Source organism: Pezoporus occidentalis, unplaced genomic scaffold (assembly GCF_034315485.1).
Source record: "Pezoporus occidentalis ecotype Australia unplaced genomic scaffold, CSIRO_AGI_Poc_V1 ctg27, whole genome shotgun sequence".
Classification (NCBI taxonomy): domain Eukaryota; kingdom Metazoa; phylum Chordata; class Aves; order Psittaciformes; family Psittacidae; genus Pezoporus; species Pezoporus occidentalis.
In genome coordinates, this window is record NW_026914611.1 from 12,465,888 (window position 1) to 12,482,004 (window position 16,117).

The 16,117-nt window shown below is 38.1% G+C and overlaps 1 long non-coding RNA gene across 2 annotated transcripts in view; it reads left to right on the forward strand.

Moving 5' to 3' along the window:
• The first annotated feature begins 295 nt into the window (after window positions 1-295).
• The window catches only part of LOC134166756 (uncharacterized), a 56,114-nt gene continuing 40,292 nt past the window's right edge, over window positions 296-16,117 (forward strand). For both annotated transcript variants that reach the window (XR_009965978.1, XR_009965979.1), the window contains exons 1-2: window positions 296-763; window positions 1,609-1,675. This is a non-coding gene — a long non-coding RNA (uncharacterized LOC134166756). The remainder of the gene's footprint in view (window positions 764-1,608; window positions 1,676-16,117) is intronic.

Here is a 16,117-nt window from a genome sequence, read left to right on the forward strand (position 1 = left end):
TGAGCTGAATTAAGCATGCTATCTTCCAGCTCATAATTTAAAACCTTAAATAAAACTCAATGGAACAGTGATCCCTGCTGTAAGCCACTGGACAGGTCTCTACAGACTAACACATTGTCATTTATCATTAAGCTTTGTTTACTGTATTTGCTCTCCCCTCACTGTTACCATAAAAATCCTATAGTTCAGACACTAGCTGTCAGTAATCAGAGTTAAGACATTTACCTCCTTGCTGGTCAGTTCAGTACCTTCATGTTCCTGGAAATGGTTGCCAAAAGAAAAGGTTAGCAGTTGCACAGGAATAAGGTCATAAGATTCATAAGGACAGCAATACAGGGGGGAGGAAAACAATAGCAAAGGCATCTGGGAGATCTGAAATAGTAGATGTTTGCTTGAGAGAATAACATCAGTGGCAATGACATCAAGAGGAAATGGGAACAGTTATGAAAAAAAGCAGATCATTAGAAGGAAAAGGAAGTGCTGGGCATGGAAAGAATCCAATATCATGTTCAATTAAACTTGTATTACACATCTAGTCAAGTCAACTCTTCAGAGGTTAAAAAGAAAATCGGCTTGATATCGGTATTTCACATCTGACATATTTTAGCTAAAATAAAAAACTAAAAGAAGGATACAGAAAATCTCTTGTATTACTTGATTGTTTTATAGGTTCTGATTTGCAGAGGTTCAGTGGATCTCAAATGGAAGAGTACCACTCTATGTTGCTGCAGGCCTGAGCTGGGGATGTTATCACTTAATATAGGTAATTTAATATTGTGAACTACATTAAAGATATCTTGAGACAATCGTTTAAGGAGAAGTTTGTGTAATAACATTTATCAATGTATTCTGCAATATTAAAGAAGAGGCGTATTTTGAATTATTAAGCTATATTTCTCTTTTGAGATGGAAATCAAGTGAATTTTCAGTTCAAATAAATCTCCAAAACCTCAAGAGCTTCTCTCTTCCTCCTGTACTTCTCCCAGTTCAATTGCATTCTTGATTACCCTCCAAAATCTATTCATTTATGCTGATTGTTAAATATCCTCTCCCCATTTCTACTAACTACATCATTATCAGCCTTACGGCAGCAGGACCATTTATCCTGTCCTTTACTGTGCTCTCATATTACCATCCCTCCTCTCTTCTGAACACTGACCTTCACCTTCTCCACAAGTCCTCTGTCTTTTGGACTGTCAAAACCTCCTTCCCTGTTTATTTCTACCTGATCTGATTTTAACTGAATTTAACCAAACCTCTGCTAGGTGTCAGGTGATGAACAGTAAACCTGAAAATTTCATTTTAATTAACCTTCAAAAGTTCTTTAGTCCTTTGAAAGTGTATTTTGTAGTGATGATGTGAGAAAGCGAGAATGGTTGTTTGGATTTTTTTTTTCCAATTTTTGTATATGGCTTTATATAGAATTTGGAATAAAAAATGTTAAGAGGGGAAAATGTGATCAATTTTCTAAGGTAAAGAAGTGAAAGCAGAAGGACTTTCATTTAATTGGACACATTTTTATTATTTTATCTTCTTTCACTTTTCTGTCTTTTTCCCATGTCCACTCAGTCTTTCCACACCATTTTTTTTTTTTTTTCCCTGCCACAGAAAATATGTATGAAGTGATGTATCACTTTTCGGTAGGCTATGAGGTTAGGAATCCAGATCTTATCAGGTAAGTGCATTGCACTACTCCCAGAATTGAACAACAGAGTTTTTCCATGCAGCAAAGGGATTTTGGGTTATCTCTTTGGCATGTGGTGATCAACTTTCTCTTCCAAATAACCATCTGAAGCTTTAACTATTCTTGAAAATTTAAGGATTGTTTTGTTTAGGAATAAAAATGTAGAACAGATGTTTGGGAGTTTTTCTTCTTCCTTCCTTCTGTCTCTGGACATAAAACAGAGGAGCAACTGAGATTTCTGTATATGCAGGGCAGCACAAAATCAGTACGAACCCCTAAACCAGCAAGATGTTGGATATATGTGCAACAGGCTGGTATGACCACGCAGAGTCCTGCTTCCTCACGACTCCCAGGGTTGGAGTAGGCAGCTGGATGGTGCAGGAAAGCACAGGGAGCAGTTGTGCCACCCTTACAACAAGAATGGAAAAGAAAGAGCTTTTATCATCCCTTTCACCTCAAAAAGAATGGGCAGCAGTTTTGCTTTATGTTTTTTAGGCTCTTAACAGTGCATGTGCCCCCCTTTCTGCTTAAATCAAAAAGCCAGGCAAAGGTCATCAGTTTTATGAACTGTATAATGCTAAAAGGGCAGGCCTCTTAGGTGAAAGGAAAAAAAAAGATCGAAAGTGAACAGGTGAAAATAATCAAGATTTAAATCCTCTCTTAATGTGGTAAATTATGTTGGTCAAGCTAGCGCAGCACTGAAATGGGCAGGAATGGAAGCTCACATTTCCCCAGGGTGTGTCTAATGCAACTCTAAAACAACACACATAATCCCAAGCTATTAAAGCACTCATAAAAGAGCACTCCTCAAGTATATTAATACTGTGTGAAGTGTGTGTCTGCTTTATGGGATGCTTTTTCTTAGTCAGACTACCCCAGTGTGGAATATCCTGGTGCTAATGCACCTCTCTCTTTTTCTCTGTTTTGCTGTTCAAGTTTACTAACATTAGTGGATTACCCCCTAGCATTTCTAGATCTACGGGAAAATATTATATTCATTTTTTTTTCCATGGCAATAGTGGAAAAGGCTATCTGAGTGCTCCTTATTTAAGCATCATCTAAGTGCTGGCAGTTCAGCAATGTACTGCACTTTACGAATGTTTGTGGTAGGAACTTCTGGTAGTTTTCTCTTTCTAGGTAGGTATACAATATTTAATTGCCATGGTATTTGACAGCATCTTGTAGTTACCAGTGAGATTTGCTTTTGACCCATGCACTGATGTTCCAGGTCTTTCTTTCAGGTACAGTGGAGCTGTGTCTTTAAATTAAACAGAATTGGCAGTGTGTGCATTAAATACAAACAGCAGTCTTTCATGTTAGATCTGAAAGAAAGAGCACAGGTTGGTGGGAATTTTGTGTATCAAGAAAGAAAAAAAAAAAAAGCCCAACAAAACAAAGCCTGGCCCTGCTGTATAAAATTCCACTTCAAAAAAGAAAACCCAGAAAGTGAGTATTTTTTTTACAATCAAGCGGAAAGTCAAAGAGACTCTTGAACTTTTCCTGTTTTTGTTGTGTCTAATGTCCAGCAATTGGTTAAGACTAATAGCCATTTTCTCAGGGTTACATTAATACTTCAAAGAATTTGACCAAACCACAACTGGGGTTTCCTTTTGAAAATGTTGATGGCAAGTTTGATTAAAACCTTTTACTCCCATAAACAACTTATGCAGTTAAATAACCCTTTTATTTTAGACTTAATTTATTAAAGTCTCATCTCACCCATTGGTTTAGTGAAGCCATTACTTTGCAAACATCTGATAGAAGAGGGAGTCTGAGGTGCTTAAGTGCAAATAAATATCTGTAGAATTTAAACCTTTACCACTACTTAAGAACAAACTATTATTTTGAGCTGAACATTTGCAAGAAGTTTAAAGGAAGACAGGATTCTTCTATCTTGGTCTATAATGTTTCTGTGTATCTACTGGAGCTGGAGATTATTCTTGTATAATGAATGATACATACTCCTAGCATGATGTCTTCTCTGGGGAAGACTGAGGTTTTTAGCCCTGCCTCCAGACTTCTTGTTCCTACTCTAGCTCCTAACTGCCTTAATATATAAATATGAGATTCCAGTACTCATCAAGGCATTGTTCTGTCTTCTAGCAGATGACTTGCGGACTGTGACAGAAATTATTTTGAAACGTGCCTGTAAAATTGAATACCACAGTACTAAATCCATCTATTTCTTATAATTTGCATTATTCCAAAAGCACTGGGAAACAGAAAACCACCTGATCATCTTAGCAGAGAATTTTTCCACCGTGCAGAGTTTTACAACAAATAAAATACATCTCTCATCAATAGTTTATCTCCATACCAGCAGGTTTCATGTTAGGTGGATTGTCTGCCTGCACCACTCAAACAGGGTTGCTCTAAATTCATGCAGTTAGACCTGCACTCTCCACCTGCTCGTCCCCTTCTTTACACCCTCTCTTCACCTATGTGAAAACCAGTACAGTTGAAAGAAAGAAAGAAAGAAAGAAAAAGTTAATTTAGCCTAGGACTTAATGGCTGTCTGAATAAACATGGTGTTGCCACAAGGAATAAAACTGTGGGAGTGAAAAGTGGTGACTGCAGTGATGGGAAGTGGGAACTACTTAATTTGGTGGAAATGCTGGCTGAAAATGATAGTTGAATTACAATGTAGCTTTATTCTGGATTGAATATTGGCTGTCCTCCCACAGTCACTGCAAATCTGGCATAATAAAGCCCTGTATAAACATATGCTAGCTAATTTAACAGAACTGTGTTCATGTATCTACTCCTGATAGCAATTGCTATCAGGATCTGCCAATGCACAGGGCTGGTATAGGCGGGTTTGCAGCCTCAGACTTCTTTTGCAGCCAGTGTGCTGAGAGATCAGGAGCTATAACTGTCCACCTGGCAGTAACCTCTGTCTCACATACTGCATGCACTGGACATTGGATGAGCTAAGTATCCAGCCTGCAGTTCCATTTATGCATCTCATGCTGTTGCATTGATTCAAACAGTGTGTTAATGACACCTGATACACATATTCAATACAGAACATAGGTATTCAAGTTCAGTTTTCTTGTGCAAATACTGGCCACAGTATCAATCTTCAGAAAGATCTTTTTGATTTCGTGACAAAACTGAAACAGTATGTAGCTGTTTTAATTTCAAATGCCAATACATTGAAGATGTTAACTATTTAAGTCTTTGAGTAAGCTATAGAAAGAGAAATATGAAATCAAAATATGAATCTCCATATAATAATAGAGCTGCCAGAATGGTTTTCTAGACATATCTTTCACTCTGATTAGTTCTCTTTTTCATTCTTGTGCCACTACAAGGTTTCTGCAACACTGAGGAAAAAGTGCAGCTTATCTGAACTACAAGCATCTTAGTTAGATCCCTTATAGCTTATAAAACGGACATAAATATATGTCCAGTGGCAAATAGCTTTGGGACATTTAAATCACATTTGCTGCTTGAATTTAAATAAATTCTAGTGACCTAGCACTCTGTTGACCTCTGGAGAGAAAATACCTCTGAATGCACTTTATTCCCAATATTGTGAACAATCACTTTGCTGTTTCTTACAATTTTGCTTTCACCATATTGCTTTGCTTTGATTTCCTCCTATTTTTCATCCTGACATACACACACACTAATGGTTGTTAATATCCTTGCTAGAGACTGAGTCCTGGTTGCATTGCTGTTCAGGTAATAGCTAGGGGTAAGCAGGCATGGGACCATAAAAATACAATCTTTAATCTTAAGGACTTCCTGTTCAGGAAGGGCTAAGTGCAGACCAAATGGCACCGAGCAAACAATGTGACCTGCGCTGACTTTTAATGTGAATAAACAATCTGATTAAGAGTTATTCATTGCTAGATATTCTCAGCAATTCTGAAAGAAAAACAGTACCTCTGCTGATGCTGAAATTTCAGTTGTTTCCACTAGAATCAAATAAGCCTTGCTCACTGGGGAGTTAGACTGTTAGATTCCTTTCCTCAGTTAAAGAAACAGAATAGTACCTTTCCACTCCCTAGTACCTACATCTTGCTTTCACACTTAGCGACATGCATCTAGCAGCATGTTGCTTTTTGGCTGTATTATTAGATTTACTCAGAATCAGAATACTGCAGTAGCCACCACTGGAAGACCCTTCTTTGGAAGCCCCTTCTCTACATGTCACATCTGAAGAATTGGATCTTTAGGCTTAAAGACATATGTTTCAAAATCACTGAACCTTACCACCTATAATGATAGGTGTTTTGTCTGGAAATTGGCTGAAGTCAAGTTAGTGCTGGTTCCCAGTGCTCTGTTGACATGGTGAGCACCAGGCTTCATGCCAAGGGAAAGCTAGTTTGAGTGGCATGGAGAGAAATCTCTACTTTCTTCCTGAAAAATGTACAGGCTACCTTAATTTCTACCACTAAAATTATAAGTTCCATCTCTATGACTATTGTATTTTAAGCAGGTTTTTTTTTTGTATCTAGGATTGCAAAGAAGGAAATAAAAAGTGGGCAAATCTTAATCACAACACAAAATTTATGCCTTACTGACAGTTAAGGACAGGTAGAAAGGTCAAAAAAGAATTTTACCTCATAATTTAATTTTGTAGAGCTGAGATTTTTTTTTCCACTCAATTGCTGGTTAACCCATTGGTTAAAATATTAATTTGCTTGGTATTAGATTAAAACATTCAAATACTGTTTTATTATTCATATTGTCAATGATGCAGGATTTCATATTTGAAATAGAATAGAATTTCTCTTCCCTTTTTAGCTGGAGTCTCTCCTGACAATGTGACGCGTCATGGAGAGATGGTGTAACTATATTTTTGATACAGATTATTTAAATCCGCAGCCTCAACCCCATTCCTCTCTTCCTCCTCCTCCTCACCCCCTCCCCCCACTTTTATTTGTAAATTACATGGTTTGTCAGTTCAAAGCTTGGACTACAGAATTTCTGATATTCCTCTGTGCAAGTGTTATGCCAGCGTTATTCCTCCAGCTATCTTGCCGTCTCTCAGGCTACAAAATAAATAACCAGGATGAACTATTACAGCACTTACTTCCCTGTCTCTAACGGGTTTCATTAGAAAATAAAATCAGCTAGTTTTCAACAGGAAAAGAAAACCCACAACAAGCCCACCTGAGCAAGTAAGGAGTAAACCCCTCAGAACTAAAGTTAGTCAGAAGTCATTAAGGCTGCTGCAGCCTTAACACCAATTTGCAGGTATGGTTTTGGTCATTCAGGGCTGTACACATACCTTTGAATGAAGGACTGGACTCACAGTTGCTTTAAGTTCCTTTGGCTTTTATGGGATTAAACTGAACCTAATCTCCATATAAATATTTTCCCAAATCTCACTGCTCTCAGCCACTCCATTGTACAGAATTGAGCTCCATATTATTTGACTTTCTTTATTTTGGGGTTTTGTATTTTTTTTTTTTGAAAGTCCTAAACCTGAATACTCTCAGGTAAATACACAGTCCATATGTACTCTAGTCTTAGTGGAAACAGATATAGTTTCTTGGACTTAAGTAGAATCTGTGATTTTTACATTTCATGGGTTTTAAATATTGTCAGACTTACTATATGCTTTCAAATTTGATTAATATCTCAGTGAGGTGGAAGGATATTAGTAGAGAAAAGGATGAGAAGTGCCTTACAGCTTTCAAAATTAGGTTTCCAGTACTGTTATTTAAGGTATTATTTTTATGTGCATTTAATGTTAGACAAAAACAGCTTCTTACTAAAATAGATTGTCCTTGATCAAGTGTCCTCTAATACACTGAAAGCAGCTTCCTCTCAATCTGGGAAAGCCAAGCCTACACTTATCAGAAAGGAGTAAAGCTGTGTGTTTTCTTGTTGTAGGTTTTTTTGATTGTTTGGGTTTGGTTTTGTTGTTGCTGTTGTTTCTGTTTTGGGGGTTTTGTTTTTTTTTTCATTTTCTTTCTTTCTTTCTTCCTTTCTTTAGATAGCTTCCTGTAAAGAAGAGGTATCTGTAATGCCTCTGATTTGGGAACAAGTATTCACAGAGCAGAAAAGATTTGTTCAAATTTAACAAGATACGTGGGAGTTTTAAAACTTTGAAATTAACTCAGTGGGTAAGTTTTATTTTATGTAACCAGAGGTAGCCTCTGCCATGCAAACCACTGTCCTGGTACTTTAGAGAAACAGGAAGCAATTTTCACAGCTCATTCACACAGCCAATGAAATGTGAAATAGGTTGCATGGTTAGGTGAGAATCTTGGATGTTTCCTCTATCTCTGGGTAAGGCAATCTTATTCCCGGGGCATTAGGGTAAGGAGATAAACACAGAGCAAAAGGTATTTATTAAGACCAATGTTACTGTCTGAATAATAGAGGAAAAATGAAGGACTACCCAGTGCTTTATATTCTTATTTACATCCAAGAAGTGTTACTGAACATCTGTATGGATGAACAAAAAACCCCAATTGTTTTGTTTCATCCAGACTCCAAACAGTAGTTTGATGTAAAATCAGTGGATATGTATATAGCACTGCAGATTATAACAGCACATTCTGTATAGAAGAGGCTGTCAGAAGACTATAAATCATGCAAAAGCAGAGATTGTTGCTAGCGCTACTCTATGAATAAGCTGCTAAGGTGGAAAAATACATCTCTCCTCATCAGAATTTCATTGACTTAAATGAAGCAATCTGAACCATGCACAGAACTATCATAGGATGAAAGCTAATTAAATTTTTTAAATTGTTTTCTCCCGACCTTATAGTCAATTTGGTTAACACTTAATAGTTAAGCCAGGCCATTTGTTTCTTAAGAGTGAAGTTGCCACAGCAAAAAAAAAGTACAACACAATAATCTGTGCTGGAGTCTTGTGGGCAAGTGCAGTGAGCATGGAAAAGCTCTGATGAGTCTATTGAAAAAGCAGCTGTTTCTGACTTCACTTCTGACCTGATAGTGCACTCCAGTATAGCTGTGTTCAGCACCCTTTCATTCTTTGCTTGGTGCTGCTTGCCATTCAGTGGGACAGAAGAAAGATCTTTACACTGGTTCAAAATTACATCAAGAAGCAGATGCAGCAATTACCTTTAAAAGTAATAGCTAGAAGGGCCCTGAATGGTGGCCTGTTTTTATTACTGCTGTCTGTCCAGGGAGCACACTTTCATTGCTAGCAATCAGTGTTACATCTCCAATAGCAGTTGATCATTTTTGCTTCAGGCTTTTGTGTGTCCATATGGTCATGTGTGGGGAATGCAAAGCTGTATTTGGTTTGCATGGCAAGGTTTTGGGGAGGGGGCCTACAGGGTTGGTTTCTGTGAGAAGTTTCTAGAAACTTCCCCTATGTCCAACAGAGGCAATGCCAGCCTGTACTGTAACCTATGGGAAGAACTCATGTTGGAGAAGTTAATGGAGAACTGTCTCCCATGGGAGGGACCCCATCCTTGAGCAGGGGAAAAGTGTGAGGGTCTTCCCTTTGCCTTGAGGGGGAAGGAGCAGCAGTGACAACGTGTGATCAACTGACCACAACTGCCATTCCCCTTCCCCCTGTGCCACTGGATGGCAGGAGGTAGAGAAAATCAGGAGTGAAGTTGAACCTGGGAAGAAAGGGGGGGGGGGGAGGTGTTTTTAAGGTTTGGTTTTGCTTCCATTATCCCACTCTGATTTGATTTGTAATAAATTAAACTAATTTCTCTGATTTGAGTCTGATTTGCCCAGGTGGGTAATTGGTGACTGATCTGTCTCTGTCCTTATCTTGACCCATGAGCTTTCCATCATATTTTCTCTCCCCTGTCTAGCTGAGGAGGGGAGTGACAGAGTGGTTTTGCTGGGCACCTGGCATCCATTCAGGGTCAACCATCACAGTCCTTCTTGTCACCCAGTGTGGGGCATTCATATTGTCTTCTGGAGAAATTGCTATGTGTATGGAAGCCCTACTTCCTGGGAAGTAGCTGGACATTGCCTGCTGATGGGAAGTAGAGAAGAAATATTTTGGTTTCCTTTGCTTCTGTGTGTGTGGCATTTGTTTTTCATTATTAACCTGTCTTTTTCTTGACCCCACAAGGTTTTTTCCATCTTAATTTCCCCCCCGTCGTGGCCTGCTAAGGAGCTGGGTAATAGGGCGGATTGGTGGGCACCTGGTGTCCAGCCAAGATTAACCCACCACAAAAGAAGTACAAATTTTACTACTGGATTAGCAGTTCTTGTCTCACCTTTAAATTTTACATTATAGTCCTTTGTATGCATACCACAAAAGGAGGAAGCAATGTGACTCTGTGATAAATGATAGCCAAAGAGGAGGAATGCTTCAATCAAATACTGCATCTCTGGACTCAAAATTATTAACATGGTAATTACAGAAGGTATGTACAATTGCTGACACAGATAGCTTGGGAAATAATGTGTACTTACCAAGTATAAAATGTTCCCAAAGAGTTATACTAAGGGTGGTGCAGATTTCTTCACTTGTTAAATTTGTAATATACAATTGGTAGAGCTCAAAATGACAGGGTTAGAAAAATCGGACAGGTATTAGTAAGTGTACAACCTCTTTCTTTTTGCAGTACAACAATTACAGTCTTTTGGGTTCTCAGGTATTTGCTGAAGATACAGCATACTCATCTTAAGTGATGATTTCTTTTCAAAGATTTCATAGGTAAAAAATTGCCATGCCCATGATCTATTTTTCAGATTCAAACATTTTGACAGTTCGTTAGTTTTGCAAGTGGCAATGAGCAGCCAAGGACTGAAAAATTCAGGACTACTGATAGTAAATGCAGAATTCTGTGGTAATTTAGATCCATGTAATTTCATTAATTTAAGTGAGATTTCTCAGATATACCAAAGGCTGGGTGTGCTGCACTGTAATTAGCTCTGTCAATGGTTATTGATGAGAACAATTATATATCTTATTTATTTTAATACGAAAGTTTTGGGGGGTTATAGAGTTTTTGTGTGGAAGAGAGTTGTTGTGTTTTGAGGTATTATGATAAAATAATTTAAGTTGTGTATTTTTAATCAAATCCCCAGTCTCTTTTTTATTCCTCTGAAATTCCAGAAACAAAATTTTTTAAAAATCAAAACAAACTAAACTCTGACTTTTATTCTGACTATATCCTACAAACTGCAAGTCATAAAATACCTATGCTAAAGAAGTGAGCATCATAACAATTTTATTGTTTTCCTTACTCTCAGCTGCAAATCTAAAACTAGTGTTGTATGATGTAGTGACCAGTAAACAGCAACTAGATATTAATAATGTTCTATTTATCTGTGTAGAAACAATAACGACAAATTAGTATTTGTGAAAACACATTACATTTTGTATATTCAAACTGACCACAGGCATAGCATTATGTTACCTGTGACTGTGAAAGATATCTATCCATACCCAGAAAAACATATTTTGCTTTCAGCAAATAGTAGCTTTGGCAATGAACTCTCAGAAAATATTTACTGAGGAACATATGGGATCTCCACAGTTATGTACCATAGCTTTATATATATACTACCCAAATTGTAGATAACTTTCCTCCTTCAGAAGTGCTGTTCCTTGAATTCAAATCTTCAATCACCACAGTCTGGTGAAACAGTAGCGTAAGAAATTACTGGGAACAAGGTGTGAAGATTCAGATAATGTAAAGCTGTTGGATGAAAAGAAACTTGTGGGGTGTACTTTTCCATGCAGGAGTGTAACATGAATTTGAGACCGAATCAAGTTATCTTTGCAAATAACCCACAGTTTCTAGATGTTAAAATACAATAATTGATTTTGCAGTGTGGGGAAAGACAAATAACTTGATAGTGGTCCACATATTGCATGTCCAGCAAAACATCCTTGTCTCTAAACTGGAGAGACGTAAATCTGATGGATGAACCACTCGGTGAATATAGAATTGGGCATATGGCTGCATGCAGAGAGTTGCAGTCAATGGCTCAATGTCCAAATGGAAACCTGTAATAAGCAGTGTCCCTCAGGGGTCACTGTTGGGACTGATACTGTTCAACATCATTGTTGGCAACATGGACAGTAGGATTGAGTCAGCACTCAGCAAGTTTACTGGTGACACCAAGCTGTGTGGTTTGGCTGGTACACTGGAGGGAAGGAATGCCATCCAGAGGGACTTTGACACACTTGAAAGGTGGGCCAATGCCAAGCTCATGAAGTTCAACCAAGCCAAGTGCAAGGTCCTACACCTGGATCAGGGCAATTCCAGGCATAGCTGCAGGTTGGGTGGAGAAGTAATTCAGTGCAGCCCTGTGGAGAAGGACTTGGGGGCATTGGCTGTTGGTTGATGGGAAATTGAACATGAGCTTCAGTGTCTACTCACAGCCCAGAAAGCCAACTGCATCCTGGACTGCATCAAAAGAAGCATAAGCAGCAGGTCAAAGGAGGTGATCCTGCCCTTTGCGCTGGTGAGACCCTGCTTGGAGTAGTGTGTACAGTTCTGGTATCCTCAACATAAAAAGGATATGGAACTGTTAGAACAAGTCCAGAGGAGGGCCACAAGGATGATCAGGGGACAGGGGCACCTCCCATATGAAGACAGGCTGAGAAAGTTGGGACTGTTCAGCCTGGAGAAGACTGCATGCAGACCTCATAGCAGCCTTCCAGTGTCTGAAGGGGACCTATACGGATGCTGGACTCTTCATTAGGGACTAATAGCAATAGGACAAGGGGTAACGGGTTTAAACTTAAATAGGGGAAGTTAAAGTTAGATATAAGGAAGAAGTTCTTTAGTGTGAGGGTGGTGAGGCACTGGAACAGGTTGCCCAAAGGAGTGGTAAATGCTCCATCCCTGGCAATGTTCAAGGCCAGGTTGAACAGAACCTTGGCTTTAGTGTGAGGCATCCCTGCCCATGGCAGGGGCATTGGAACTAGATGATCTTAAGGTCCTTTCCAGACCAAAACATTCTATGATTCTATGATTCTTTGTATTTAAAGAGAATGAACTGGAAACACCAGTCTGTGCTCTTCTCTATTGTTGATCATATCCCAAACAAGACATAAGATTTTAGACCAATGACTGCTTTTTTGTACATCTTTGAATTATGTCTGTCCAGAGATATTGGGACTAGGCTGATCTGAAGCAAATCCCCTGAGTAGATGGAGTGGCCTCAGCAACAACAGACTCGAACTACCGATTTTTCTTTTATTGCACCAAATTGATAACTAAGAGACATACCTTTAGTCAGCATTAAGTCAGCATTAAATTTACTGTGCAAATATTTTATAGAGTCAAAGAAAGGTATCTGAAGAGTGAGGGAACATCCAAGGTTTCAATGGCTTGGTGTTGCAGTATTGTCTTTGAGTTTCTAAGCGTTAAATTTCAAAATACTTTTCACCTGTAAGTTTCTAAGATTTTGTATTTTTTAATATCTGATGCCAGGCAGTAAGCTTTCTCCAGTTTATTTGGTTTGATGCGTAACTTTATTTTGTAGTGAAAGACTGGACTTGAGCTCTGAGTCTACATGACTGCTTTTGAAGGAGAGGAGGTTGGAAGTAGGTGCAAACTTGCATTATAATTTAACTATAATAAAATAAAGAAGAAATTAGTGATAATGCCATAATTTTCAGTGTTTTGAAAATCAGGACCCTGTTGCTTAGCTAGTAGATGTTGGTGAGTACTGATTGTTTTTAATGAAGCTGTATTTGTTTAACCTGCTAGAGGTCTGGTCTGTGTTTTTTTTCTTGTATTGTAATAATGTCTGCTGGCTCAAGCAAGTGCCAGTTGTGTGAGAACAGCTCAAAACAATTGGTTATATAATGTTCCTGCCTTAAAAATCTGTACATCTAGATAAGCAAGAAAGATTTAAAAAGTACAAAACCTAAGCATCTGGATTTTACACCCACTAGAGTACAGGCCGTGGCTTTGCTAAGAAAATTAAATTCCCAGCATAAAAAGGTAATTTTGGAAACTAATAAATCAGATTTTTTTTTTCTTGGAGGTTGCTTTCAGAGGAATATTAATTTCTCTGTGACATGCAACTCCATTTCTCTCCTCTCAGAAAATACATTGGCAAGAAGACCCTTTCTTCTCCTGCGGAGTTTGATTGACAGGGTGTTGCCAAGGAGGGGAAAATGATTTTCAAAGTCTGACCTAAGAAAAAACATTTCTTGTGCTCTCATTAGACTTTTGTTACTTCAGGTGCTACAGGAAAAACAACTCAGCTCAACTGCTCTGGTTCTTAATCAGAGTATTATTAAGATCCCGAAGCATTGTTGATACTGTTCTTCGAAACAGACCAAGGAACTCCATTCATTTATTGATGCACTCTCCATGAAGGGATTATGTTTCACTTTGTTTGAAGGACCTGAGAGCCCTTATTATTTTTGTTTGCAGAAACACTGTGGTGCACATGAAAGAGAGGAAAAAAAACCCTTTTTTTTTGGTTGGGGGAGAATGGCTGGCAGTTGATTGCCTCTTTTTTTTTTTTTTCTTTTCCATTTGAAAAAGCTTTGTGGATGATTGATTTCTGATTTAGATTACCACATCCTCCCTGTTGTTCCCTGTTCTGTTTACTGAAATTTTCTAGCTGCCTTGTTCGTTTGACATTCAGGATATTGATAAGGTTAAAGATAATGACTGAGTTGTTTTAGTGTCCAGGTAAAACTAAAAGTTTAGCTTATTTTGATAAAGTCTCTCCTCCCTTCCATGCAGTAAAGACAAAAATTTACTTAGGGTGATAAAAAAGAAAAACAAATACAAAAAATATGAAAGAAAAAGAAAACCTCTCTCTTTTAGATTACCTTTCTCTGCACCTGTTGCAAGTCCTTGCACAACAATACTTATCATGGAAAGCAAATGCAGCAGTTGGTGGGAAGACCATGCTCAGAGCAGAAAACCGACAAGCTAGCCATCACATTTGTCTCTTTGCAAGCAAATATGCAGCTCCTGGGGGGCAGCAAGTATGGACAGCAACTGTGCCCAGGTCTTGCAGCTCTGCAGAGGCTGCTCAGGAAGCTGACCTTCTTGGCAGTCAAATACCGTGTAAAATCTTTGGGAAAGGGGTGAGGAAAGGCTCACAGGAGTTTTATGGGATCTCAGAGATCACAGTAATTCTCCAGATAGGGCCCACTGTGCTTTCAGGAAGCCTGGTTGAGTTACTAAGCTTGAAAAATTGTCTTTTCCTTATATCTGTATGTCTGTGTCATAATTTTTCATCCCATTTTGAAAGTAACCAAACAGAATATTTCTGCCTAATCCCATTCTCTGCACTTAAGACTTGAAAAATATAAATTAGGGCCTCTATTTATTTGGGATTGTTAGAAAACCACTATGATAAGGACAATATTTTTCACACTAGGACTGCTGAAGTACAGTAGTTCAACTCATCTTTCTTATACGTAGTTTAAATTGTAATTGCTCTTGTACTTTCACTTATCCTGCCTTCTTTTTCAGTGTGAGTCGGCCCTTGATAAACAGTTAATGACAGCTGAGCAGGATTTAACGTAACTGGAGAATGGCATGAGTTGCACAAGAAATCATAACCTTTGCACTGTTCCACCTCTGTGTCTGGCTGAAAGGGGGGTTTACATTTTTGCTGCATGCCAGCAAAAGCTGTATGCTGCTAACAACTAGAGAAGGCCAGGATGTTCCTGCATCCCTGTTGTATGTCCCTTTCAAATGTACCCAATAGTTACATCTAGCTGTGGATACCTCTGTGGATAACTTCATGCTTAACTTTGTTTATGGTGTAATTTACCTCTGCACGTAAAACAATCTGCAAGCATGTTACAGATCTGCTCAGTAAAGCAGATCCTTATACTTCGATAAGTAAAGGAGATATTAATTTTGTCAGCTTTACAAGATCCCCTGCAAAAGTGAGGTGGTGTGTGAATTTTGCACTCTCTACCACATATCTATAGTGACTAATCAAACCAGAAAGAATATATGTCCTTTCCCAAGGAGATTGAAGCAATCTGACACAACTTATAAGACTTTACTGAAAAATAAAATTTGTGTATTCCACTTTATTAATAGTACAAAATGAAAGCCATTAAAATATTACTCAGCCTGGTTTTTCATTTATTTACTGTAAAATAGTAAATAGTAAAAACTATTTTTACAGACATATTTTCATAGATTATGATAGCTTTCTTCTGCATTTACAGAGGGTAATATAGTATAGGGTCATGACTTTTACTGTAAAGAGTATATTTGCATTTAAAGGAAGTTTTTACAGACAGCTATTAAGCTAAAGGTTATAGAGAAGAAAAATTGTAACTGTTGCTTAAGCTATAATAGGACCACAGCAAAGTGGAAGAGGAAAGATATTTTTAGGCACTGAACTGCTGGCTTTCTTCCTGTGTCATGATTCCTGTTGCTCAGACATGATGTTTTAGACTGTGTTACAAAGAGTTTTGACTTCTTTTCACTCCCAGTTTTAAAGTTTTTGCAAGATAAGGTCAGCATATTCCTGCAGTTATCTATTTTGATAACAGTGTAGAGAAAAATAGTAAGATATAGA